Source organism: Muscardinus avellanarius (genome assembly GCF_963383645.1).
Source record: "Muscardinus avellanarius genome assembly, chromosome: 4".
Taxonomy (NCBI): domain Eukaryota; kingdom Metazoa; phylum Chordata; class Mammalia; order Rodentia; family Gliridae; genus Muscardinus; species Muscardinus avellanarius.
This window is the reverse complement of record NC_137789.1, coordinates 54,019,946-54,047,465: the sequence shown is the minus strand read 5'-3', so window position 1 is coordinate 54,047,465 and position 27,520 is coordinate 54,019,946. Positions and strand designations below refer to the sequence as shown.

Genomic DNA, 27,520 nt, shown 5'->3' with positions numbered 1-27,520 from the left:
TATACTGATTTGAGTTTGCAAAAATATTTCCACAAATAGCCATGATATTACTAAAATGATAATTTTAATACTCTTGCTTTTTAAATATTAATACAAATTTCTTTTTTAAAACATTTTCAAGATGTTAAGATTATGTTTGAAGAAAATTGTACTTAGTACATTTTTATCACCCCAATTTTTGAGCTGTATGCAAAGTAGAGAAAAAAGGTTTTCCTTTTCATAGTATAAATGATAGTTTTAATAAATAATTTTCAAAAATGAAATCAAGTTATTGAAGAAAAATGACACTGAATTGTAAAGACCCCAAAGAGCCTATCTCACTCTTCAGGTGGCTCACATTCTCCCTTTAAAGTTTATCTTGCCCTTTCCTAAGTAAATTATAATTATAATAGGGCAGAGAATAAAGTAAATAAACAAAATTAATAAGAAAATGAAAAACATGTGAAAAGTTTGGATTCCTAATATTTTATAAAATAGATAATTTAAAATAGAAAAATAAACAAGATAACTAAAAATAGTCAAGATAATAAATAAAAGATTTACAATAGTCAGTATTTTAAATAGTACAACAACATATAGTGATTAGAACATCATTACCTTAATAAAATTTAGTACTTAATGTAACACCAACAACTTTACTATATGAGTTTTTAATACAAAGTATTTTTCTCCCTATTTTGCAATGATAAGAAATTCAAAGTAATTTCAGTTATTTAAATTCTAAATATTATTGAATAAACTAAAATCAGGCTTCCCACTTTTTAGAATTTGCAAAAAATATAGTAAGATGAGAATTGGTAATTGAATTCTATTCTTCAATATTATTTAATGTTTAATAATTTTCCAAACATGCTGTTGAATCCAGTGCTGTTTAATAAATATATGATGTGAATGATCGATATGAGCCACAATTAAATTTTAAATATTCCCTGAATTAAATTAATGAAGGTAAGTAAAAAGAAACAATAAGAAATAGGTGAAACTGGTTTTGCACTTTATTTGAAATGGTACCTAAAATATTATAATTTTATCATGTAATAAATATAAAACCTCTGAGATGATACCTGAAACATTACCATTTTGTGATTCATCAATATAAAATTATTTATTTTTGCATATTTTTATTTAAAAACAAACTTTTTTGCATATTTTATACATAGCATTTCAACTTGATCAGTAGCCACATGTAGTTAATAGCTGCCACAATGGACAGCACAAACTTTGATAATTGACCCTCAATCTATTCATTATGTACATGAAGTCAACAAATGAAATGTTAATAATTAGCAGATGTATGGATATGGTCTATACTAAGCTATGTTAGAATGTCAGATTATTTGGAGTAATTTCTCCTTTTAAGCTAAAGAGTGTCTACTATTAGTAGTGTATCTTATAATTATGCAATTCTATGCCATAAGAATCAGGCGTGAGCTATCAAGCATGTACTATAGAGCTAGAGAAAGAAAACAGATTGTAGTGCCACAAAAATCTACGCATAGACCAATGGAATAAAATAGAAAATATAGACACAAATCCTTACACTTATAGTTAGTTGATTTCTGTTAAAGAAACAAAGAATATAACAGAGAAAAAACAGCCCTTTCAACCAATTAGGCTGAGAAAATTTGATATTCATATATAGAGAAAAAAGAAATTAGACTGCTATCTCTCACCCTGTGAGAGTCAACTAAGGATGGATCAAAGATATAGAAAGCAGACCCCAAATTTTTCACTTCCTAGAGTAAAACATATGACCAACAGTTCAACATGTAGGCATGGGTAAAACTTTCTCAGTAGGACCCCCACACACACAAAGCTCATGAAATAAATACAAGGGTGGAATCAAATTTAAAAGCTTCTGCATAACAAAGGAAACAAGCATCTGAAAAAAGTCCCTACAAAATGGAAGAAAATCTTTGCCAGCTAATCCTCTGATAGAGGACTAATTCTAGAATATGTAAAGAATTCAAAAATTTAACACTAAAAAAATTTTTTTAATGGAGGTGCTACATCCAAATATGTGTGAAAGTATGAATGTTAACCTGGACAGTCATTGTTGGGAGGGGGGAAGCGCAAATGGGGGGAGGGTAGGGCATCAAGCACAGTCTAAATGTATGCCATTTTCAATATGATCCACATACAAATAAAAATTAAAACATTAAAATTTTCAATGGGCAATTTAATGTAATAGATGCATCTCAGAAGAAGTACAAACTATCAACAAATATATATAACATGTTCAACATTATTGGCAATCAGAGAAATGCAAATCAAAACTACACTGAGATCCCATATAACTTCAGTTAGAATGCTAGCTATCAAGAATACAAACAATAATAAATTCTGGCAAGAAAGTGGAGAAATAGAAACTCTATACATGTTGGCGCAATTTTAATGTAGTAAACCAATCTGGAGATCAGTATGGAGGGCCTTAAAGATTAATTATGGAACCACCATATGACCCAAGTATTTCACTAGTTGGTATCTTTCCAAAATAAATAAAGCCAGAATACTATAGTAATATATGCAGCACAATTCACAATAGCCAAATTAATGGAACCAGCCTAAGTGTCCATCAACAGATGTATGGATTTAAAAATGTGGCATATATACCCAATGAAAATTTACTCAGCCATACATAAAGAGAATAAAATTATGTCATTTTCAAGGAAATGAATGGAACTAAAAAATATTATACTGTAAGATCTGCAAGTCTCATAAAGTCAAGAGTCATATGTTTTCTGCCATGTGTGAGAGCTAGAAAGAAAATAGGAAAAAAGAATTCCAACAAATGTGAGGGAGACCAGTAGATTGGTGGAAGGGGTTTGGGAGAGGGAAGGTGGGGAAAGGAAAAAGGAGTATTTAGAAAGGAAACAATTCATATAATGCTATGGCCATATATGAAGGTATTATCATCAACCTCACTAACATGGATGGGGAGGTAGGAGGGGGAACTGGGCGGAATGCAGAAGGAAATACGCCAAGTGATATTTGCAGGTATGTCTGTCACTTTAAACTCACTGTGATATATAATTAGAATGCTGCACCAATAAATTCTAAAAAAATAAAAGTTTCATACTTAGTCTTTAACTAGAGCCATCTGCATGACATAGACCTCATGTCTATATTTACATGTCAAAGGATTTGAGACCATATCTTAAACCATATCACAGTTTTGATTCCTGAAGGCTTTACATCATATTTATCCATATCCACGGTCATTAATTCTACCGTATTTATCAACTCTAACTCCAGATGTTGACTACTCTGAGATTCATTAGAGATTTCATTTGTATATGTTTAGTTTAACATACTGTAGCCTTATTATATACCTCACTTATAGAATTTTGAGGACTACATTTGCTGATACATGTTAAGTATCCTGGAGAGGACACGCTCACTAGATATGCTCAATAACTGTTAGTTTAAGTGTCTTAGAGAGCTGTTATTACCTTGATAAATCCTTATTTATATCCTCTCTCCAAGACTTGCCACATGTTTTTCCTTGATTATGTTACTTGAATTCTCTAAGCCTCTCTTTCACTTTTGCAAATGGAAGGTATTAATACTCATCTGAGAACAGGATATTAGTAGTATCAAGTGGGATAATTCATATAAAAGGGCATATTAGAGTGCCTAGTACATAGTAAGAAAAGATTTTTATGAAAAGATGCCTGAAATTTAAACTCAGACAAGTTTTTCTGTGCATTAGTCAATCAATAGAAGGTATCTACTGCAGTTAATAGAGAGGGCATAATTCAGGAGCAGGTTAATTTTGATATATTTTATTCCAAATAGCATTCATATTCTTGAAATAGTATAAAACTCATTAAATCAAGTAATTTTACAAATTGATATTAATAATTTCTGGCCATCTATTGAAAACATCAACATTAAGTAAGTAAAATTAATATTATTAGTTTCTTCTCATGTAACTGATTATTAACATACAGGGTTAAGAAAAAACAGTTAACACAAAGATTCATTTTTATTTTCTTATCTACATATTTCACTATATCAAAGGTCTTCCAAAGTGGTTAAAAAGTGATTAGTGGATTTTCTGTTTATGCATGTTTAACCATAACCCCATATATCAGTAAAATTACTATTACAGATTAAAATTAATTTTACTTATAAATATATACAAAGTACTTGAATTACTATAATAACTATTGTTACATCAAATGTAACCCAGATTTTTGTTCAAATTTTACCTTTGTTTTCTGAATGGAGCAAAGGCATGAATCCATAAAGAATCATACCTTACCAGAAATGGTATTTCAAGCTGGTGTGTTAACTGCAACTTTTCCTCACTCTATAGTGTAATTGAAAAAGAAAGTGCCACCTTCCACATCACCCAATCCAGTGAAGAATCTCTCACCCATATTTATTCACATGACCCATTTTATCTGTATTGCTGCAAAGGTGTAATATTTTCTGGAGCATTGCTATTCTTAGCTTCCTATTTATGATTCACAGATGATACTAAGAAAGTCAAGATGGAGCAGGGCTGTCAGTAGAAAACATTGCTAAGCTAAGAGTTAGAAGTACATCCCAGTGTTCTCTCACTTACTAACACAGTCACCAATTCTAAGCAGATCATCAATACATCTGGGCTGGTTTGATGTATAATTGGTGTGATCTAGAATATAAAAGTCATTTATTAGCCAATATCTTTGACTTTATAAAGTATGCTATAGATTTATGTTTTGTGATAAAGACCAATTCTAAATATACAATATTTTTATGAACTAAAAACTGGATATATTTTGGGGTACTGTGAGGCATTAGTTTAATTTTTTCTTCTTAAGTCATTGATGACAATCTTATTTTTTCATTGCATCTATTTGCACACTTAGGAAAACTGAGCTCCCTTTGTAGCAGAGATTAATGGTAATGGTTTGGGTCTTTGATTTCCTTTTCTCAGTGTTCCTATTTTCATGGTAAAAAACTGACCCAACATTTTAGTGTTGTTCTGACAATACTGTTTTTTTTTCATAAAATATAACTAGACTTCTTGCTGTTCAGTTCACATTTGAACATATTAAGTTAGGGTCAGGCATGACCAAGTTAAGAATAGTTTGTGCTTGTTGAGCTGGAAGGTTTTCAAAATTAATTGTTGAGATCCTAATATGACTAATAAAATTAATTGATGAAAGCTATACCCACACATAGAATTATTTCACTTCGATGAAATTCATAAATTCATAAATTCTGAAACATGCCCAGGCATAATGCAGTGTCAAAAATTAATCAATTTATAAACTGAGATCGCAGGATCTCAGCCAGCCTCAGCTACTTAGTGAGAGCTTGTTTCAAAATATAAAATAGGGCTTGGAGGGAGAATGCCCTTAGATTCAATCCCCAGTACTGCAAAAAAATAAATAAGTGAATAAACATTTTAATTATATACCTTTAGCATATTATACATTATACTTGGTATTACTAGGGGGCTTATATATCTTACATTATTAAGTTCTTGAAACAACCATTTTATGTAAATTATTGAAAAAAGAGGCTTAGGGATGATATAGTTATATCAACGACATGTATTCAATAGAAAAAAATTAAAGCCTAAATACAGTACAGAATTTCATAGTTTATGATACTCAGGCATTTGATGATTAATAGTGGGTATATTTTTAATTAGAAAATTAGAGATGATATCAGAAAAAATGTATATGGGAGGACATATACAGAGAAATGTACAGAAACAAACATGCCACCAGGCTACCACAGTTTTTGCCTTTCCATATACTTTTGAGAATTTAGTAGATTTGTTCTTATTCTTCTATAATGTTTCTAGTATTTAGGTGTGCTCTATTGTAAGTTTCTGCTTCAATGAAATGGTATAATTTCATAAAACCTTAGATACACAGCAATAGCAGAATCTTTCCTAAAGTTTGTGCTGAAGTCCTAGAATCCATAAGTTGAGGAAAAAAAGAATATGAAAATAATGATCACAGAAATAATAGATGTCCTAAACACAACTTTTTCCCATATACTCACATATTCTTAGGAGCATAAAGAGCAGCAAGGCAGATGGTTTTTTACTTCCAAGAAAAGGCTTTCTATGAACAGTTTTCCTGAGAGCAAACTGGTCTGTGCCATACTACTCAGTGTGTAAAGTAATTCAGCTTTTGTTTCCACCTCACTGATTGTCTAATGAATAATATATTCAGGGTCTCTACCTAATTTGAGTCTTTAAGGTCAACCTTCCCCACAAATGTGTGTGTGAATGTTTTCAGTTGGTATGTGTATTTTTTGTACTAGTAATGAATTGCATGAAGCAATTTAGAATCTCTCAATTACCCTCGTAAGTATGAGGTATTGATATTACTCTTCTTGATATTACTCATTCTTCCCCTGAATGCATCAACTTTCTTTCCCCATGTTTATGCCTGGTTTACTTTCCTCATTTGGAGTAGAAGTCCTCTAGTAAATATCTGATTTAGTACTAGGTACTTCCAAAAGTTACCACATGAGCTCAATTGATGTTTATTAATGAATATAATTTTCAACATAATTACTAGATATATACTGTAGTGATTCTTTGACTATTTCTGGAAAGAGATAACTAGACCTAAGATTTATTTTTCTTAATGAAAAATTTCAGTTACCATGTATGTTTTCAGATATTTGTGTACACATGAATATTATCTCAGATATACCTTAATAATACTATGTCAAAATAATAATTAAAATATTCAACATATATCTTAATGTAGTTTGCACTGTTTTAGTTCATTCAGAAAATATCTTTTATTTATACCTTAACAAATATGCAAGACGTGCTGAGTACACTCTCACATATTGAAAACCAAAAAACAAACAAGAAAAAGTTCTTCAGTTGCCCAATATGAAAAAAGAGGCTTAGCAGTCCAGGATTCCGAATGCTGAGACAGGGATCAGTTATGGAAAGCTCATCTAAGAATCCATTAAGAGATAGGCACAATGGTTTAGCATGGCTCTCAGCAACCTAGGGAGACTCTGTTTCAAAACAAAAAAAAAAATAAAAATGGCTAGGGGTGTAGATCAGATGTATAATGTTTCTGAGTTTAATCCCCTTTAATAACAACAAAAATAATACATTAGAAAGGTTTCAGAGTATTTTTTTCTGATTTTGGAAGGGGACCTGTCATGTTGAACACTACCATGTTGTTAAGGTTTTAAACTTAAATGTTCCTCAAAGACTTATGAGTGCAGAGGTAGGGCTTTTAGGCAATGTTTTTAAGTCATGAAACTCTGAACTCATCAATGGATTAATCCATTAAGAGAATTCATCCATTCTTGTTCGTGTAAGACATTTGAGTCACAGCAATTAAAAGATGACTGATACATGTATACTAGCAAAATTTAAGCTTTGAAAGAAGTTTAGAAGATATTTAGTTTCTATCTTCATATGAGAAAAAAAGAACATATTCAAAACTATGATTAATTGGTCAAAAGTCAGGGGATAGAAATTTGAATCCAATTTTACCCTACCCAAGGTCTTTGTCTACTAATGGTTTCCTAAATAAATCCTTAAGAATCAAAGCAATTTGGATTTGTAATAGGAAGTTTTCTCTAATTTAATATACTAATATATGAATAATAAACTTATAACTTGAATTGTAGATAGTATCATAGTAAAATAACAAATATCTAAATGCTTAGCTCCTCCTACTTGATCTCACTGAGGCAGCACTGGGACATGGGTTGGGGCCATCTGCCTCCCCTTCCTTCCTCCAAGGAACCCTGAAAGGTGAGTGAGCTTCAGGCCTTCATGAAAATATGTAAGCATGATCCAAGTGTCCTGTACACTGAGGAAATGGGCCCCATGAGAGAGTGGGCATAGGTCTGCTACTCAGAAAGTTAAATCAAAAGAAAATATCAAGAAAGAAAGAGCAGATAGAAGATGGAGGAAAACATAAAGACAGATGAGCTGCCAAGTGAGAAAAGTGATGTAGATATGACACTGAAGGTGGAATTGAACTAGATACTGATGTCCCTCAAGAAATGGGAGATGAGAATGTAGAGATAACTGAGGAGATGATGCTCAAGCCAATTAAAATAAAGAGGCTACCACTGCTACCCTAAATGATGGTGAATTACAGAAGCCGTTAATTTGTTCACAGATGTTATCAAGCTAAATCATTTTGTATGCCAAAAGAGCCAGTGTCTTCATCAAATTACAGAAGCCAAATGTTGCAATTTGAGACTGTGAAAGAGCCATTGACATAAATCCTGATTCAGCTCAGCCTTTCAAGTAACAAAGAAAAGCACACAGACTTCTGGACCATTGAGAAGAAGCAGCCAATGATGTTGACCTTGCCTGTAAACTGGATTATGATGAGAATGCAGTAAGTCCAACAGAGGGCCAAGAAAATTTAAGAACATCAGAGAAAGTATGAATGGAAATGTAAAGAGGGAGAGATCAAAGAAATAATAGAAAGGGTTAAGAAGGCTAGAGGTTTAGATTGATTAGCAAGCCCAGAAGGATGAAGAACCAAGAGGAAAGGAGGAACACAGTATAGTTCTTTTCCAGGTAGCTTTCTTGGAGAAATGCCTGATAATTTTTCTGGAGGAATACCTGGAATTGCAGGAATATCTGGGCTCAGTGAAATTCTTGGTGATCCAGAGGTTCTTGTAGCCATGCAGGATTCAGAAGTTATGGTGGTTTTCCAGGATGTGACCTGGGACCTAGCAAATATGTTAAAATACCAGAACAACCCAAAGGTTATGAATCTCTCAAGTAAATTATCAGTCAAATTTGGAAGTCAAGCTTAATGGCCATCTGACTAAGTCTTTGCTGAAGGAAAAACAATGTAGATCACTTAATGGATGATTCACTAGCACAAAACAGTGTACCTCTGACTCAATTAAAAGAAGGTGTTAATTCCTACATTTTTCTTTACTAATCATTTAGGGATTTTCCATTGAAATTGGGCAAAGGAGATACCAAAGTATGGAGTTTATTGCTCTAGTGTGAGTAAAATAAAGGTTTACTAGTGGAAAGCAAATAAATCTTTTAAGTAAAATATAAAATAAACATTTAATTTCACAGCTTCTATAATACAATTGAGTTTGAAAATAATACTGAAAAGTGTTCACTTTTCATTAAAAATAATATATTGTGTCAGGCAATTATGATTGTAATCACAGTATTTGGGAGACTGAGACAAGAGTATTGCACATTCACAGTCAACCTTAGCTACTTGTTGGCCCTCTGCAACGTAGTTAGACCCTGTTTCAAAATAAATAATAAAAAATAGGGCTTGGGGTATAGCTCAGAGGTAAAATGCCCCTGGGTTCAATCTTCAGTACCACAAAGGAAAAAAAATACATTGTAGTTTCTATATACTCTTTAGATTATAAATAAATCCAATATTCTTAAGTTTTAAAAATATGTCTCATGACCTGCTAATACTTCAAACTTACTGAAGAAATTTGTTCTTTTATTTTTCTGCTCTAATTTGGTACTTTTGGAGTACCATATAATATATTATTATTATAATATACATTACTATAAGAAAATTATGAGTTATTTTGGTTTACTTTTTCTGGCTTAAAGAGCAATATTGATGTTTCAGCTGTCCAGGCCTAAAAAATTGATTGCTACTGAATGTATCATTAAACACAACATTCAATAACTTTGCATAGACCTAAAGTAGCAGTACTCCTGCTTGAGAAACGAACAAACAAACAAAAATCAGATATAGCCCAGATAAAATTAAATACATTCCTCCTTCATATTTTATTTATCTAGTCAAAGAATTACAAAATAAACATGCACTAAAAGTGGACATTTTCTTTATTTTGATGGTAAAACTGATATACAAAGACTTCAGCTACATGGTATAGATTAGATTAGTTTCTTTTAACTTATAGATTTTCTTCTGGTTCTAAGCTTTATTGAGACACAATAGCAAGAAGCTAAGTTATAAAGAATCCTGAGTTCTTGGGTAATTGATATTTCACTTTAACCTATAATCCATTCCTCCTATAGAGTGATCACATTGAGTTACAGAATGCTATTACTTTTTAAGTATTATCTCAAATAGTTTCCAAAATTATATCCCAGAGATACTAAGTCCATAAAATGTAATAATAGGTTATACAAAAAAGTCATAATGTAAAAGAATTCTGGAAAAAATCTGAGTTAAGTAAAAATAGGGAATAAAAATGGTAGAATAGAGAAAGACAGTTCATTCTAGTTGTTCTGAGACTCAGGTCTCATCCAGTGAGAAGACTACTTCTTTACAAGAGAATATCAGTCAGAACTTAACAGAAGAATGACAATCAAAACATGGGAAAATTGGATGCAGCACATAGAACAAAGACCTGATAGTTGCTCCGTGCATCTTATTAGGAGAGCAGAGAGCTGGGATGGCACCACTTTAGTGAGCCCATACCAAAGCTGTCAGTCTCCAATACCAACAGCTCTCAGAGGTCAACTCCAGAAAATAAGAAGCAGAAACTTGTCAGCCAGTAACTGTAGAAAACTATTGTCAAAGGGAACTGCATCCTTATCTCCATGCTTGAATACCTCAAGATGTCAATTCCCCGAACCACCCAGAAAAATTCTGTGGCTGAAGTTAAATTCATACCAAGAAAGGAGAGGCTCTTTCTTCAGGAACCCCAGGGACTACATCCTGCCTCTTCAAGATCACTGTGAATCTACAGACCAACCATCCAAACTGCAGAGAACTCCTGTTGCTACAGATAAACTCCCTCCTGCCTGTAGTACTTGTCAAAAATATGAGTTGACAAAGCATCCCAGTAGAAGCTTATGCAGATATGGAGACTTGCATGGCAACAAATAGACCCACGGAATCTGTAACTTGACAAATGATCCCTGTGGAGGTAGAGGTGGAGGCTATAATTAAACGCAGCAGAAATGTGGTTTAGCAGACAGCCTAAGGTATAGTCAGACTAGAGATACCAAGGGTCAACAGTTTGCCACACCCTTGCATGGTTTCCAGCAATCACCACAGGACTACCATCAGTGCTGTCTCTGTGTTAAAATAACTCAGCCAAATATGCTGCAGACTCAGAAGGCTATACTCTCATGCCTGACAGTGTTTGTGTGCTACATGCATCACAAACAGAGAGCAAAACTGTCTCAAGTGACCACACCCACCTCAAGCAGCAACAGTGTCTCTGGGGATAAATGAGTCACCCAAGCCCCAGGCTCATAATGATACATTTTATCTCTACAAGAGATTGGACCCAAAGGCTAGGCACGGTGACACATGCTTGTAATCCTAGCATTTGGGAGGTGGAGACTGGAGGATTATGGTTCATGAACAGCCTCAGCTACTGAATGAGGCCCCTTGCAATTCAGTGAGACCCTACTTCAAAAACAAAGAATAAAAAATTAGAACTGGGGGTGTCACTCAAAGGTAGAATTCCCCTGGGTTCCATCCCCACTACCACAAAAAAATAAAGAATTTGGGACCTGAAAACGGGGAGGCCAGGAGCCAGCAGGAGTTCATGTGATTACAGATACAGGCTGAGAATGCAATACTGCCTTTGCCATCATAGTTAGTGTCTGGCATGTATGAATGCCCATGACTTTAGGGTTCCATGTGATCACAACCAACACATCAGCAGTTCTGTCCCTGGGCCATCAAAGCTGAGCAAGCCAGGTTATAAGCTTAAAACATATTAATCTCTGTCCCTGCTGAGCTTAGGCCCAGTGACTACAAAGTTTCGAGGTCAGTGTTCTGCAGAGTGTTATGAGCTTGCAACCAACAGAGCAACGGTATTGTCTACGGAATATTAAATACCAAACAGCAGGCTTCAGGGTCTTAACAGAACATAGTAGTCTCTGGCCATACAGAGTTTGGGCCTGGAAAACATAATGGTCTGCAGCCAAAACTGCAAGAGACTCCTGTTTTTCTGCACTAACTTAGAACTATATCTTATAAAAGACTCTCTGGGGGAAAAGCTCAAAGGTCTGATAATGAAAAAGAATCATGGAGGTAAATATATAGCCCCAGTTTAGGCCTAATTATAAAAGAAATATAAAACTCTCAAACAAAAAGGAATATAATGATGCCAATATAAAAAAATACAAGAATTTTGATTTTCAATATGATCAAAAGATTCAGAGATTAAATAAGAGAAAATATAAGGAAATGAAACAATATATGAAGAGAGAAATTGAGGCCCTATGAAAAACCAAAAGGAGGCTTTGAGCAAAATGAAGAAGTCAATAAATGAATTAAACATCTCAATAGAAACCATATCCTGGCTGCTAGACCATATGGAAAATAGAGTCTCCCTCTTGTAGATAACTCATTCACAACTCACCATACAGTCAGTAATATAGAGATGATAATATAAAAATATGACCAGAATATTTAAGAAATATGGGACAATATGAAATGACCTAACTTATGGACAATAGGCATTGAAGAAGATCTAGAAGTACAAACTCAGGTTTTTAGAAACCTCTTCAGAAAAATATTATCAGTGAATTGCTCATAGAAAAAAAAAAAAAACTCAGACATCCACGTACATGAAACATTCAGAACACCAACAAGACAAGATCAAAAAAGGAACTTCTCTTTTGATTCACATAATAATCAAAATGGCTAACATAAATACCAATGAAAGAATCTTAAATGCATCAGGAACAAAGAACAGGTGAAATTCATGGCCAAAACAATATGACTCACTCAAGAATTCAATCTCACTCAAGAAGAAATGAAATTCTTCCATACTCCTTCTATGACACTAATAGTACCTTAAAACCAAAATCAAATAAAGATCCCTCAAGAAAAAAAAAATACAGACCAATATCATTAATGGACATAGATGTAAAAATTCTAAACAAAATATTAGCTATAAGTATTCAAAAACACCTGAAGAAAATTGTACATCATGACTGAGTTGATTTCTTTCCAGACATACAAAGCTGGTTCAACATATGGGAATCAACACATGTTTTTCACCACATAAATAGAACTAAGGACAAAAATAACATGATCATCTCAATAGATGCTAGATCACAAGGAAAAAAGCATTTGACAAAATCCAAAGCCCATTCAGGTTAAAAACACTGCAGAAGATCAGAATAGGGGAATTTGCCTTGACATCGTTTGGGCAACATGCAATAAGCCCAAAGGCAACATCATAGTAAATGGGCAAAAACTGCAAGAATTCCTTTTAAAATCAGGAACAAGACAGGAATATGCACTGTCACAACTCCTTTTCAATATAGTCTCCAAGATTCTTGCCAGAGCAATAAGGCAAAAGAAGAAAATTAAAGGAATTCAAATATGAAAAGAACTATAATTATCTCTATTTGCAGATGACATGATCCTATATTTAGAAGGCAAAAAAATCAATCAAAAGACCTTCATAGCTGAATAACAAATTCAGCAAATTATCAAGATGCAAAAACCAATCTAAAATAATTAGAAGCTTATCTATATGCCTACCTTGAATCCATTGAAAAAGAAATCCAGAAAACAGTTGCATTCACAATGACATCAAAAACAATAATATACCTAGGAATAAATCTAACCAAATGGTAAAATATCTTTACAATGAAAATTATGAAACACTAAAGAAACAAATAGAAGATTATCAAAGATATAAAGATCTCTCTTGCTCTTGAATAGGCAGAATAAATATTATCAGTATGACCATTCTACCAAAAGTTACCTACAGAATCAATTAAATCCCTATCAAAACACCAATATTATTCTTCACAGAGATAGAAAAATTAGTCCATTTTATATGGAGAAATAAAAAACCCATAATAGCAACATCAATTCTCAGCAATAAGAACCACGCAGGAGGCATCACAATTCCTGACTTCAAATTATACTATAGAGTTATAGTTATAAAACTAGCATAGCATTGGCCCAAAGGAAGAAACATAGGCCAATGGAAAAGAATAAAAGGTAGAAAGACAACTTTTTTTTTTGACGAAGGTGTCAAATACATACATTGGAAAGAAAACAGCCTTTTCAACAAATGTTGTTTGTAAAACTCGTTATCCACTTGTAGAAAAATGGAAATAAATATTTCTCTCACCCTGTACAAGAATCAATTTGAGATGAATTAAATAATTGAAAATTAGGCCAGAGACATTTAAGTTACTAGAACAGAGTATAGGTCCAACATTCCAATTTATATGCACAAGTAGAAACTTCCTCATTAATACCCCCAAAGTTCAGGAAATTAAAACAAGAATTAACAAATGAGAAGGCATTAAACTAAAAAGTTTCTGCTCACCAAAGAAGATCATCTAGTCTAAAGAGAGGGCCTATAAAATAGAAGACCTTTGCCAACTATTCCTCTGATACAGTACTAAGACCTAGAATATACATAGAACTTAGAAGAATTAACACTAAGCATACAAATAATCCAATCAAGAAATAGGCAATTTAGATAGGCACTTCAAAAAGAAGAGATAAATTTTAATGTGTTTAGAAAATACATTAAAAATGGTAAACACATTAGTAATTAGGGAGATGCAAATCAAATTACACTGAGATTCCATATAACCCAAATCAGAATGGCAATCATCAAACAACAATAAATTCTGGTGAGTATGTGGAGAAATAGGTGAAATTGATAATTAGTACAGCTACTATGAAGATCAGTGTGGAAATTGCTCAGAAAATTGGGATTAGATCTACCATATGATCTAACTATACCATTCCTGTGTATCTTTACAAATAGACTGAAATTAGAATATTATAGTCATATATACATATCCATGTTTGTAGTAGCACATTTCACAACAGCCAAGTTAGGGAAGAAACCTAGGTGTTCATCCACATATAAATGGATTACAAAATTATGGGATATATACACAATAAAATTTTAGTCAGCAATAAACAAAATAAAATGTCTTTTACAGGAAAATAGATAATCTTGGAGAGCATTGTGTTAAGGGAGCTTAGCCAATCACAAAAAGTGGAGAATTATATATTTTCTCTCATATGCAGAAGAAGTAATTGGACTACCAGAGGGACTTCAGATAATGAAGGAGAAATTTATTGGAGCCAGGGAGGTGGTCTATGGGAAGGGAGGGAGTGAGAGAGAGAATCAATGAACAAATCACTTCCATAGATGTTGTGTACGTATGTGAGAATACCAATGTCAAGGGGTAATAAGGAGAAACCTGGGAGAAAGCCCATCAAGTGCTGTGTGCATGTATATCACTATTAGTATAAACTGCCATTATGATATGAGAATGTAATACACAAAAAATAGTATTAAAATAAATAAATTTAAAGGTAGGATATTTAAAATTTAAAAACAAACAAATTTCTTAGAAATTTTCATCCTCCAGAGAATAGTTATAATATGTAGAATTTCTGATTTTATCTCAAAAACTTTTGGACTCAAAGCCAAAGGTGAAAATTTTCAAGATGGAATACTACAATCCACATAATATGCTATAGTTATTAACTAACATTTTAATTAACTATTTATGTGTATGTGATACATAAAGAAGTATGGAATGGTACTTCCATGTGTCTCCAAATTTTGCTAACACTGAGAATATCAAATTTTGAGTAATCCACAATTTGCTAAGTATGACTAGCATAACATTACAGTCACAGTAACTAAATATAAGACAACAGGTATGCTTGAAAGTTCTTAATCCTTCTTCAACCTCTTTAAGAAAAGGCAAGAAATTCAAATGATGGTAGGGATCCATAGAGGTAGTTATCAGCCTTAAAAAAGAGCAATATGACCATTTATATTCCCACCCTTCTTCCCCAGATACCCTTCTCATACAACATGAGAGGGACTGCTTCCTCCTATGATCCAAGGAATTACTTGCAAATGTTTTTGTTCTTTCAATGTTCAGGTTAGCATCACTCTCCTCAGTTGATGGAGTGCTAAGCTATAGAAATGTGTAAGACCAACAGTTACATTTAGGATGAGCTTGTAAACAGAATTCTTTACAAAGCTTGATCTAAGTGAAGGAATGGAAAAACACATGAACACAGAGTCTAGTTCCTGATTTCCATGCCTCTATTTTTCCAAGTTGAAGGCTATTATGATTAAAAAAGAATCAAGATTAGAAAAAAAAAAGTCTGTGTTTCTGCATTTTCAGGATATTGTAACTTTGTGGTAGACTAGTTTCAAGAGATCAAGATGGTTCACCCACAAAGACTACCTAATAAGGCAGAATGAGCTAGAAGATGTGCTCCTGAGGATTGGTTAATGGCAGTAGAGGTGTGTTAGGGTGTGCTGACTCATCTAAGGGAACTGTGAAATGCTATGTTTTGGGGATATAAAATAGGGCAATGTCACCAAGGACATCATATTTGCCCCACAAAAATGTCAGTGTTTTCAGATGTGCAGCAGTGGAAGTTAAGATGGTCAGCCAGTATTGGTTAAGAGAGAATTCCAACAGATTTACTATATAAATGTCACCTGAAGCTCCTATTTCATTATTTTAACCCTGTAAAATCCAGAAGGAAGGAAAGCAAGAAAGAAGAAGAAAGGAGAGATAAAGATTAAGACATATGCTTCCCTAGTATATGACTTGGGGGTTGGGGGAGGGGGTAAGAGGTCCAGAATTATAGTTTAGATCCACAATGGAAGGAAAAGAAGAGCATTTAACTGGATGTAAATTTTAGAGTTTTTATGACTAAAATTAATAACTGAAATTATTTATGCTTTTTGTTTTCTTTCTCTTCTGTCTTGCTATGGGATTTGTTCTAATCATTCACAATGATGATAATACTGTAGGATCTCATAGAAATGTCTTCAGGGCATCTGAAAGGGATTTCCCCAGAGAACATCTTGAACATAGGGACTGGGGAAATATCAAGCTTTCTTCTAGTTATATCCTGTTCAATTCAACTTGTCCAATTAGCCAGTTATGGGTATTTGGCTTAATTTCTGGGTAATTAATTTTATATTGAATTACAAATGTATTAAATTAGTTAATTAAAATAATATGAGTTTACTAACATCTGATGAGGTTAATTATACCCAAAACATAGAAGTTGCCTATATTTCATATGCAGATGCATAATTTATATGTAATAGCTCATGAAATACTAATGTATGTTTAATTCATTATATAATGTATATTTTAGAACATCAGACTATATATTGGAAAAATATTTTAAATAGCTAGTATTTTACCTCATTATCTTAATTCATAGCTAAAAGCACAATTATTATTTTAATTTATCTGGCTGATCCTATCTAGCAATGTCAGAAACAGAGGGCTAATGGCAACCTAAATTAACTCTGTCAAATTTTCAAAGAACAATAAGAATGCCAAAAGGGGAGAAGAAACATGAATATGAAATAAACTCAGACACTCCATTTTGTAAAATTATGAAAAAGTCATATATAATATTTCTATATCATGTAGCCAGTGGCAAAGGCATCAGTCATCACATTATCTGTACATTGAAAATGATAAATTGATTGTGTTGTAATGAGAGGATCTAATTACCTAGAGAAATGAAGAGGGCAAATGAAAGCCCTTAGCTCCAAAGCCATATATTATCATTAATAACATTGAACCCTGCGTGGATTAATTCCCTGTACCATACCTCTAAGGAGACACGGACTTCCGAATTCATTCCTTTAGAGAGAGATCAGATAATTAATTTATCATCTTTCTAAAAATAGCCAAGAGAAATATCACAGGAATATGGAACCTATGCAAGGGTCTTCAGACATTTTATATTTGGCTATTTTCCCCCAGCTCTTATTAAAGTAGCATAGATAGCAAACACAAATCTTATGCATGATCATTGGTTCAATATATTATTGTAAAACTAATTCAGTAATTTCTACAGGATTTCATGTGATTGCAGAATTATGTGATAAGTATCCCAGAGACATGAAACAGAAACAAAATTAAAAATTATTTCAACAGGCTGTAGCTCAAGGTCAAAGAGCAAGATGAAAGGTTACCTAAAATGTACACATGTATTTGGGCTTAAGCCATCCTGTGTTCAAATATAGCAAAAAGCGAAATATGCAGTGAAATGGCTAAAGAAGTACAGGTGAGAGTGAAAATATTGCACAATATTTGAAGGATGCTCATGAAAATGCATAATTTGAGATGTAGGCAGATGAACCTATTGAATTTACCTCTAGACAGCTTTTAATTCACGACATAGCATGTCAACAACCAGAGCTATCAAATAATGGAATGACAGCTTTGCAAGGTGGTGTGTTCTGCCCAGTGTCCTTGGACACTTCCAGGCAATAACTGCATACCTCTTTTAGGAATGTTGATTATATAAAAAGCATTTCTGCAATCAAATCTGAAGTAATGATTATATGAATTCTAAGGTCCCCTCTAATTTTATGATTCCCGGATTTTTTTTCACTTATATAACTTATCAGCTCTTTCATTTGCATTTACATTCTAATTAATTGTAGGTATTAATGGACTTCTTAGTTCCTATTTAATTTTTTTCTATAGTGAGTTACATAAGATGAGTAAATGCATTTTTTATATTCTTTCCTTCCATGGGAAATTTTAAAATCTCAATTTCACAATAGTTCATTTTTTCTTTATTGTTAAATGTTAATTTTATAAAATAACATTTTTATATTTTACTGGTGTCTGTGTACCACACATATGAGCTCAAATCAGTACATTGGTGTAGGAGTAGGTTCAATCCTAACCAGAATGGGAGACTTATAACTCAAACTAGAAAAAATTTCCACATGACCTGCTTGGGTATGTGGGGACAAAAAAAAAAAAAAAAAAAACAGGACACAATGGCAGGGAACAGGCTTTATTTAGTAGTAAACCCTGGAAGGAGGCATCCGACTGGGGAGAGAGTCAGAAAGCCCGCTTCCTTACAGGTTAGGCACTGTATACGGGGCAAGGAGGAGTGGGGGAGGGTTAGAGTAGTCATGGAAGCACTGGTCGGTGTGCTAGTGGCCAGGTCATCTCTGGGCAGGGAATGGTCGGGGGCATTTCCCTTTCTTTGTTCCTTTCTTCAGTCTTCCTTCAGCTTGACCTCATAACTAGACCTCACAGTCAGACCTCAGGGTGCCCACATGACCTACACAACATAGTTTTTAAAAGGGCAAGTCCTCTATTTAACATTACCTTAGCTCGTATAGTCTCCATACTTCTCAAATTGGCAGTTCATTTTCAGAGCCTTAAGAAGATAATAGACAGAATCATGAAATATACATAGGAATGGGACCCTTTTTTAATTCTAAAAGTTTTAGAGGTAACTTTTCTTTTCACACTACCTAGGATTGAATCCAGAGGTGTACTCTCATTAAGCTACACCGTGAGCCCATTATCTATCTTTTTTTGAAACAGGTTCTTGCTGTGTTACTGCACAATGCTGACCTCAAACTTGCAATCCACCTGCTTCACCCTCCCAGGTACTGGGGCTACAGGCATGCACTTGGTAACATACTTGGTAACAACTTTCTTTTTAAAAATCAGTTTTCACTTTCTTGGGAATAACCAAGTATTTTACTCTGCTTTGTTTCCTCCCTCTGTGGTAAGACATGATTTACAAATTGGTACAGATCAGCCCATTTAAGAAAAACAAAATGTATAGTTTGAGTTTGTTTTAACCCTATGGAAGTTTATTTCCTATCGAGTTAAAAAATGTCAAAAGTCATTATAAGATCTTGTAAATTAATAGCGTAGCATCTCCTCTATTTCTGTAAATCTTTTATGTACATTTTATCATAAAATTCATACACTTGTGATCATAGGAATACTAATTCGGCTTTTCCTGAAGGTCGTCAGGGTCTTTCTAAATTGGAGCCTGTGGTATTCATGGGGACTGTATACGGGGACTCTTTCTTGATATATTATTTGGCTTTCCATCACTATAATGAAATACTTAACACAGACTGCTTATAATATATCGAAAGTTTCAGCTCATACTCTTATTTTTACTTATTGTTAATTTGTGCATTTTAGTCATATATCTTAATGAGGTACCAGATGGTAGAGGCATACGTGCACACATTACTATTTAGCCCTTCCCCATTTCCCACCTCATTCTCTTTCCCCTTCCTTCTTTTCATGTTTGGCTTACTGATTGATATATTTGTGAATGTATACTATATACATTAGGGAATTTTCTTCTTCTCCCCTCCCATCACTCTCAGGTGGCCTTATTTGCTCTTCTATGGTTTCTCCTTCTTTGTCTAGAATTCCTCCCATGACCCGTTTTCTCCCTAGCTTCTGCATATTAGGGAAAACATCCAATTTTTTACCTTTTGTGATTGACTAATCTCACTTAGCATAATGTTTTCCAGTTTCATCCATTTCCATGTAAATTATATAATTTTGTTCCTCTTTATGGCTGAGTAAAATTCCATTATGTACATATACCATAATTTTGCAATCCATTCATCTTTTGATAAACATCTTGGGTGGTTCCATAGTTTGGCAATTGTAAATCGTGTGACTATGAACAGAGATATGCATGCATTAGTTTGGTAGTTTAGTTTTCATTGTTTTGGGTAGATACCCAAAAGTGGTGTTGCTGGAGCATATAGTAGCTTTGTTCCCATTCTTCTGAGAATCCTCCATACTGTTTTCCAAAGTGGTTACACTAATTTGTAATCCCACCAACAATGTTTTAGAGTTCCGACTTATTAACATCCTTGCCAGCATTTGTTGTTGTGTTTTGAATGATTGCCAGTCTAGTTAGAGTAAAGTGAAATCTTAGGGTAGTCTTGATTTGCATCTCTCTGATTGCTAATAATGTGTATTTTTTAAAACATGTATTGCCCATTTGAATTTTTTATTGAAACAGAAACATGTTACTTTATGCAGCAAAAAAATTTATAATTAAATAAAAAAGGTAGAAATGGGTCAGATAAGGATCTGTGTCACACAGTCACAATTCAAGAGAGCAGGAAAAGACCTATTACTAAAATTTGTAGACACAGCAAATTCATTAAGGAGTGGATAGAATCCTGTTATTTTTTCTTATAATAACTCTTTGAAATACAATTTATACACCACATGAATTGTAGACTCATTTAAATGATCTTAGTATAATCAGGTTGTACAACTATCACTGTAAACAATATTAGAACAGTATCATCTGACTTTAGCATTGACTCAACCCATCTCTCCTTGACCTCCTGTTCTAAACAACTCATCTATTTTCTGTCTTTATATATTTGCCTATTGTGGACATTCCATATGAATTAAATCATATATCATGATCTTTTGTGACTGGCTTCTTTTTCAGCACAATAATTTCAAATTAATTCATAAGATGGTATATGAATATAACATATTTTACTTATCCATTCATAAATTGATGTACAGTGGTGTTTTATGACATACTGTCTGAGAATTAATGATGTGAGCATTGTGAACATGATTTTACATATTTTGTTTTAATTTCTCTTGGTTATATATCAGGAATGGAATCAATAAATCACATGAAATCATGTTTTGCTCTTTGGAGAAAACTGGAAAATGATTTGCCAGCGTTTATGTACCATTTTACATTCTACCAACAACATACAAGGATTCTAGTTTGTTCACATCCTTTCCAACACTTGTCATTTTTGCCTGATGATGCTGGCCTTCTTGGTGGATGAGAAATGATACCTCCTTTGGCTTTCAGTTTGCATTAAGATCCCTAATGACTAGCTGGTTATGTGCAGTATGTTTTCTTGCTCCTATTGGCCATTTTCTTCATTACTTTTGTCATATATGATATGTGAATGCTATCCACATTTTCTAGATTTATTTTTTTACTTTTTTCTTGATTTCCTTTAAAGCACAATAGTTCTTAATTTTGATAAAGTTGGCTTTATTTTTTTTCCTTTGGCTGCTTATAGTGGGTATATTCATATATAAGAAAACCTTGCCATATCTAAGATCATGAAGGTTTATGATCTTATGTTTACTTCTATGCATTTTATAATTTTAGCTCTCACATTTTAATCTTTGATTCATGTTTTAGTAATACTTGCATGTGGTATGAAGTAAGGATCTATATTTATTCTTTCTGGTTCTATCATTCTTGCTTTGCCAATAACTCAAATTCTCCTGTGAGTATCTGGTCTTCCCTATCATGTGGATTCTGCTCAGTCATAATTTACAAATGCTCACAGTTACTTCAACAAAAGCTTTCAGTTTGTTCCTCTTATCTTTGTCCTGTGTTATGGCTTCTCTGTTTCTTTTGTCCTATCCATTGAAAAACTTTCTCCTTATTCTCTAGTTTCCAGTTCAGTCCTTAAAAATGAAAATCTGGCCAACTCTACAAACCATGATCTCCATTTGTGCAGAATATTCAAAAACCTCACTAACTGCTTATTAATTGGCTTTTCTCCAGTAAATGACACATTTTGTTCTATTACTCTCTAATAAGTATAGAAGCACATGAAACAAATGTGAACACTTAGTATATAGTGTCATCTGTATTAATCCATCTTCCTTCTCACAGAGCAGAAGACATGTTAAGAAGAGATGTCTTGGATATGTCTGGCATCTGTGTTTTCATGTATGCCATGTAGCACTCTGCCCACAGACCATTTATAATTTCACAGATTGTATGTTTTGTCTCCAGGCCCAATCATTTAAAGCATGGGTAAAAATAGCTTATTTGTTCTTCATCTTAGATTCACGGAAGCACTATATGTATTCCTTAAGTTTGAGATACAACTTCTCCTTTAGAAAGTAAACACCACCCTTCAGAACCGCCCAAGCTCAGGTCTGTTCTGTCCCTCATTCCTAGGCTGCACACACCCTTCCTTCTATGTACCTCTTGTCCTGGGAACCTTGCTCTCCACTTGTTTACACTCATCTTCTGTGCAGCTGTGCCTCATAGATGTTTCTATCTTGTATGTTTATATATGTGCATCATTCATTTTTGCCTATGCATGGGGAGGTTATAAAGAAGCAAGCTATTTTCCTCATCCTCTCAGAGGTGCTTGCATTTGTGGCCATTTTAATGTCTTTTGCAGCTTTTTCACACAACTCCTATCATGTTTCTGTCTTACTAATCTCAACATTTTCTACTTAGCCTTCTTTCTCTGCATCTCTCTACCTCAATTATCATTCAGCTCATATATCTAGCTTCTAATTTACTCACCCACTCTTAGTATCATCTATCAATCACAATATCTGACAAGCATTGGTATCTTTGAAATATTTCTTTTCACTTAATAACATAGCTTTCTGTTAGGAATGCAAAAAGTTCCAGTGCAGTCTATAATAATTTGGACAAGATAGGATACTTTGAGCAATATAATCATGTTTTCTAGCACTTAATGATGCATTAGTAACAAATTCTAAGTTAGTAAATTTTTTATCATAGAACAAAATATGCTCTTCCTTTTCCTTTTGGTCCTAAGTGGGAATCATTTAAGAATGCATTTTATAACAAGATTGTATTAAAATCAATATATACAAAAAATGAACATAATTTGTTACAAATGACTTCAATATTCAGAATATGTATACATTGTTTATAGCATTGGGTCCAAATAGCTAATGTATTCTACTTTGCTTTAAAAATATGCAAACAATACTCTACCTGACCATTTTAATGAAAATATTTTTAATATTACAGCACAAATTATTATTTTTCTAGTCTGCTACAATCATAAAACCAAGTGTAATTTTAGCTAACATAAGAAGGCACTTTTTTGTTAACAAGAAATTTGAGATTTTTTTCTTAAATTATTTTAACCTATTTTTCCTAGATCTAAATCTTCATAAAAATGATTTATTTCATTAAGTGGAATATTTAAACCATAGAAGTCTCTCAAGTTGATGTTTTAGCCTTGATGTGTCTCTTTCATTTAGAAAATTGATCTTTCACTCACACTTTCATTGATCTTGGGTTTTTAGACACTGGTTGCTTTTAAAGAAAGAGAGATATTATCTCCAGTAACACCTTACATCTTTGACAAGTCACACTAGTTTGTGGTTTATGTTTTTTGTTTTTGCATTTTTTTTTTTTTGGTGGTGGTACTGGGGTTCCTGGAGGCCTTTCTACCTCTGGGCTACACTCCCAGACCTATTTTTTTTTTTTTTTTGAAACAGGGTCTCAAGCCAGCATGGCTGGCTTCGAACCTGCATGATCCTCTTGTCTCCGTCTCCCAAGCCCGGGGAGTACAAGTGTGCGCCACCACAACTGGCCAACTTTATGGTTTACGGCATCCCCATTCACAGACAAAATGAACAATGCACATATCTGAACATACAAGCTAGTAGGTATAAGTGCTACTCAATGGACAATGGAATACAATATGTAGTGATAACTAAAAAAAAAGGAAGATAAAACTCCATAAGAAAATAATTTTCCAATGATGTCTTTTATGTGCCAAACTATATCTTCAGGTAAATACATTGCCTGCCTAACCATACACATAAAGAGTTGAAATGTCTTGAACATGATTCCCTGTGTTGCCTGTTGATTCTCTAAGAAAAGAGCATTGTTGGATTGTAATTTGCCTGAAGCTACTGAGTGTATTTCTCAGAATTAACTGTGTACAGGGTGACTATCTTGACACGACTAATACACAAAATACTTAAATATTTATCAGAGAACTAACTGACTGGTTTACACTGAGGCTAGTTGGAGGAGTAGTTGCAGAATGAGTTTGGAGCTCAAAAGAATTAGATCTGAATTCTGGCAGCAGCACTTGAAATTTAGTATCTTTGGGCAAGTTTTTAACCTTCGCTCGCCCTTTAAAGTGTGGATAAAAATGCACTTTCAGGGATATGATGTGAGACAAAATATTTACAACTGAGACTTTATAGACGAAGAAAAGTTTGAACAAAGCTCCAAGTATTTTGGCTCAACTCAAAATACTGACACTTTCAATCAGGTCGTTATTAGTGTTTTGCTGCCTATTTGTCCACATTTTTGCTGCTGGCAATCTTCTGTTGCTTTGTATTCACACCACTTACTGTATTTCGGTTGATCTGTATTTTAGCTCTTACAGTTGTGTGGGGTTTTTTGCCCGGTAACTACAATTTTTTTTTTAATCATGTCTTTCTTATCTCTCAAAGTCTCATCTTGTGTTCCCTTCTGACACCTGGTTCTAAATTCTTTGGAGAGACTAGGTAGGAGCCATCATTCTTTTGGAGTTAGGAGAAACAATCTTCCCCAGCAAAGAACACCTTTTCCTTTTCTTTTTTTTTATCTATGCCTATTGCCAAGAAATTCTAATTTAAGAAAACCTTAAATTCATTGGCCTTAATTAACTATTTGATTATTTCTAGTTCCCCTGTGGCCAAACAGTCTTAGAACAAGACTAATAGTAGAGCCAAACCAACCCAAATTACAGGATCAGAAGGGAGTTACTTTTACCAGTGTTGTTAGTATCTCTTCCAGCTGCTTTTGATATCTTCAGAAAATTTCTCCTGCTCTTAACTCTTCTCAATAACTCTTAATCACCGGAGCTGATTAAATAGAGAGAAAGGAATCTCTGGGTGTACAAGCATTTTTTTTTTCATTGATTTTCTTTGATTATCTTTTGCCCTGACTTTTTTATTCATCTTTTTCCCTGGGGCTAGATTTGTATACAGCAACTGGGAAAATGCATTGATATTGATGATGGCTCAGAAAGGAAGTATTTGACATAAAATAAATTGTAGGAGGATTGGAAACAAGAAGCTACTTATTCAAAATATTATAATGTTGTGAATCTAACTTTTACATTGCAAATCTTTGCCAAAAAGTTTGGATAATATCATAATCACGTGTGCTTATGGGTTTTCAAAATATTTTATATTACTTAATTCTAAAACTTATAATTTAGAAACTTGCTATTATTAGTTTGCCTTAATATTGATTCATTATTTTGCTGCTTTTCCCTTCTAAAACAAAATAGCTAGGGTAATATTTTTAGGGGTACCAAGGGTTGAACCCAGGGGCATTCTACCTCTGAGTTACACCCCCAGCCCTTTTTATTTTTTATTTTGAAACAAGGTTTTTCTAAGTTGCTGAGGCTGTACTCAAATCTGTGATCCTTTTGTTTTACCCTACCAAGTTCTGGGGTTACAAGTGTGTGCTGCCAAGCCTGACCTTACTGTAATCTTAATTGTACTCTGTCCCCTATGTAGAACTCATCTACTTATCCTCCATTCACCAAGTGCTGAATATATAGATAGATAGATAGATAGATAGATATAGATATAGATATATTTTTAATTGGTACATTGTAGTCAAACATCACAATGGAATACAAGACTTGTGAGGATATCCAAGTACACATCCTTCAATTAGCTTTTACCCAATTCCCATCACTCTCCCTCCCCCTCTCTCAATCCCATACTTGATTTAGTGATTAACTTTGATATATTTGTTTACATACATCATGTGTTTTAAAGAGATTCCATCTTCCCCATCCCATCCCCTCTGATTAGTTACCTTAATTGCTCCTCCATAGGGCCCTTTCTCCCACTAGATTTCCTCCTATTACCCATTTCTTCCTAGTTTTTGCATATTAGAGAAAGCACCTGATTTTTTATTTTCTGTAATATTTCTCTGTGTATGCTGCATTGCAAGTTCTGATCCCACTCTTGAAGGCCCCAGCACTGCCCTGACCACCCGGCAGACTCTGATCCCTGCCTCGCTAGCTCCAGTTACCGCCTCACTGCATGGCAGCCATTGATCCAGGCCTTGCTGATGCCAGCATCGGCCTCTCCATATGGTAGGCTTTGATCCTGGCCTTGGAGGCCCCAGCACCGGCCTTGCTTTATGGCAGGCTCTGATCCCAGCCTCCTTGGCCCCGACACCAGCCTCACCCCTCAGCAGGCTCCAATCCAGGCATCAGAGACCCCAGCACCGGCCTTACCTCATGGCAGCCTCGCTGGCCCTGGCACCAGCCTCACTCCTTGGCAGGCTCAGATCCCGGCCTCGGAGGCTCAAGTACCAGCCTTGCCTCAGGGTAGGCTCTGAACCCCTCCTCACTGGGGCCCTAACACTGGCTTCACCCCTCAGCAGGTTCCGATCCCAGCCTTGGAGGCCCCAGCACCGGCCTTGCCTCATGGCAGGCTCCCATCCTGGCCTTGTTGGCTCCAGCACTGGCCTAGCTGCCCAGTAGACTCCTATCCTGGCCCCAGAGGCCCCGGCACCAACCTTGCTGTCTTTCTGTGCATCAGGTTCTGGTCTCTGCCACTATGAGCAGGTCGTCTACAGATGTTCCCTTTTTCCTTCCTTATTGTTATTATTACTGTTTTTATTATTATTATTATTATTATTATTATTATTATTATTATTATGGTACTGGGGTTCCTGGAAACCCTTTTACCTCCAGGCCATACTCCTGGAGACCCATTTTTTAAATATTTTTATTTGGAAACAGGGTCTCTTAAGCCAGCGAGGCTGGCCTCAAACCTGTGCAATCCTCCTGTCTCTCTGCCTCCCAAGCACAGTGATTACAAGCATGTGCCACCATGCCCGGTGTTCTTCGATTTTTTTTTTTATATGAGAGAGCAGTACATGTCTTTTGCGAAAGCCAGGACCCCAAATACCTAGTGGCAATGAATTTTGTCTTCCCTCCAAGGGCAGAGGTCCACAGCTTCACTTTGGAGAGCAGGCTCTGCTGCTCCACG

General features: G+C 34.3%; 1 protein-coding gene across 1 annotated transcript in view; it reads left to right on the top strand.

Moving 5' to 3' along the window:
• The window catches only part of RALYL (RALY RNA binding protein like), a gene marked incomplete at its 3' end in the record, with an annotated part of 339,207 nt that overhangs the window by 69,344 nt on the left and 242,343 nt on the right, over positions 1–27,520 (top strand). The gene's annotated exons all lie outside the window — the stretch shown is intronic.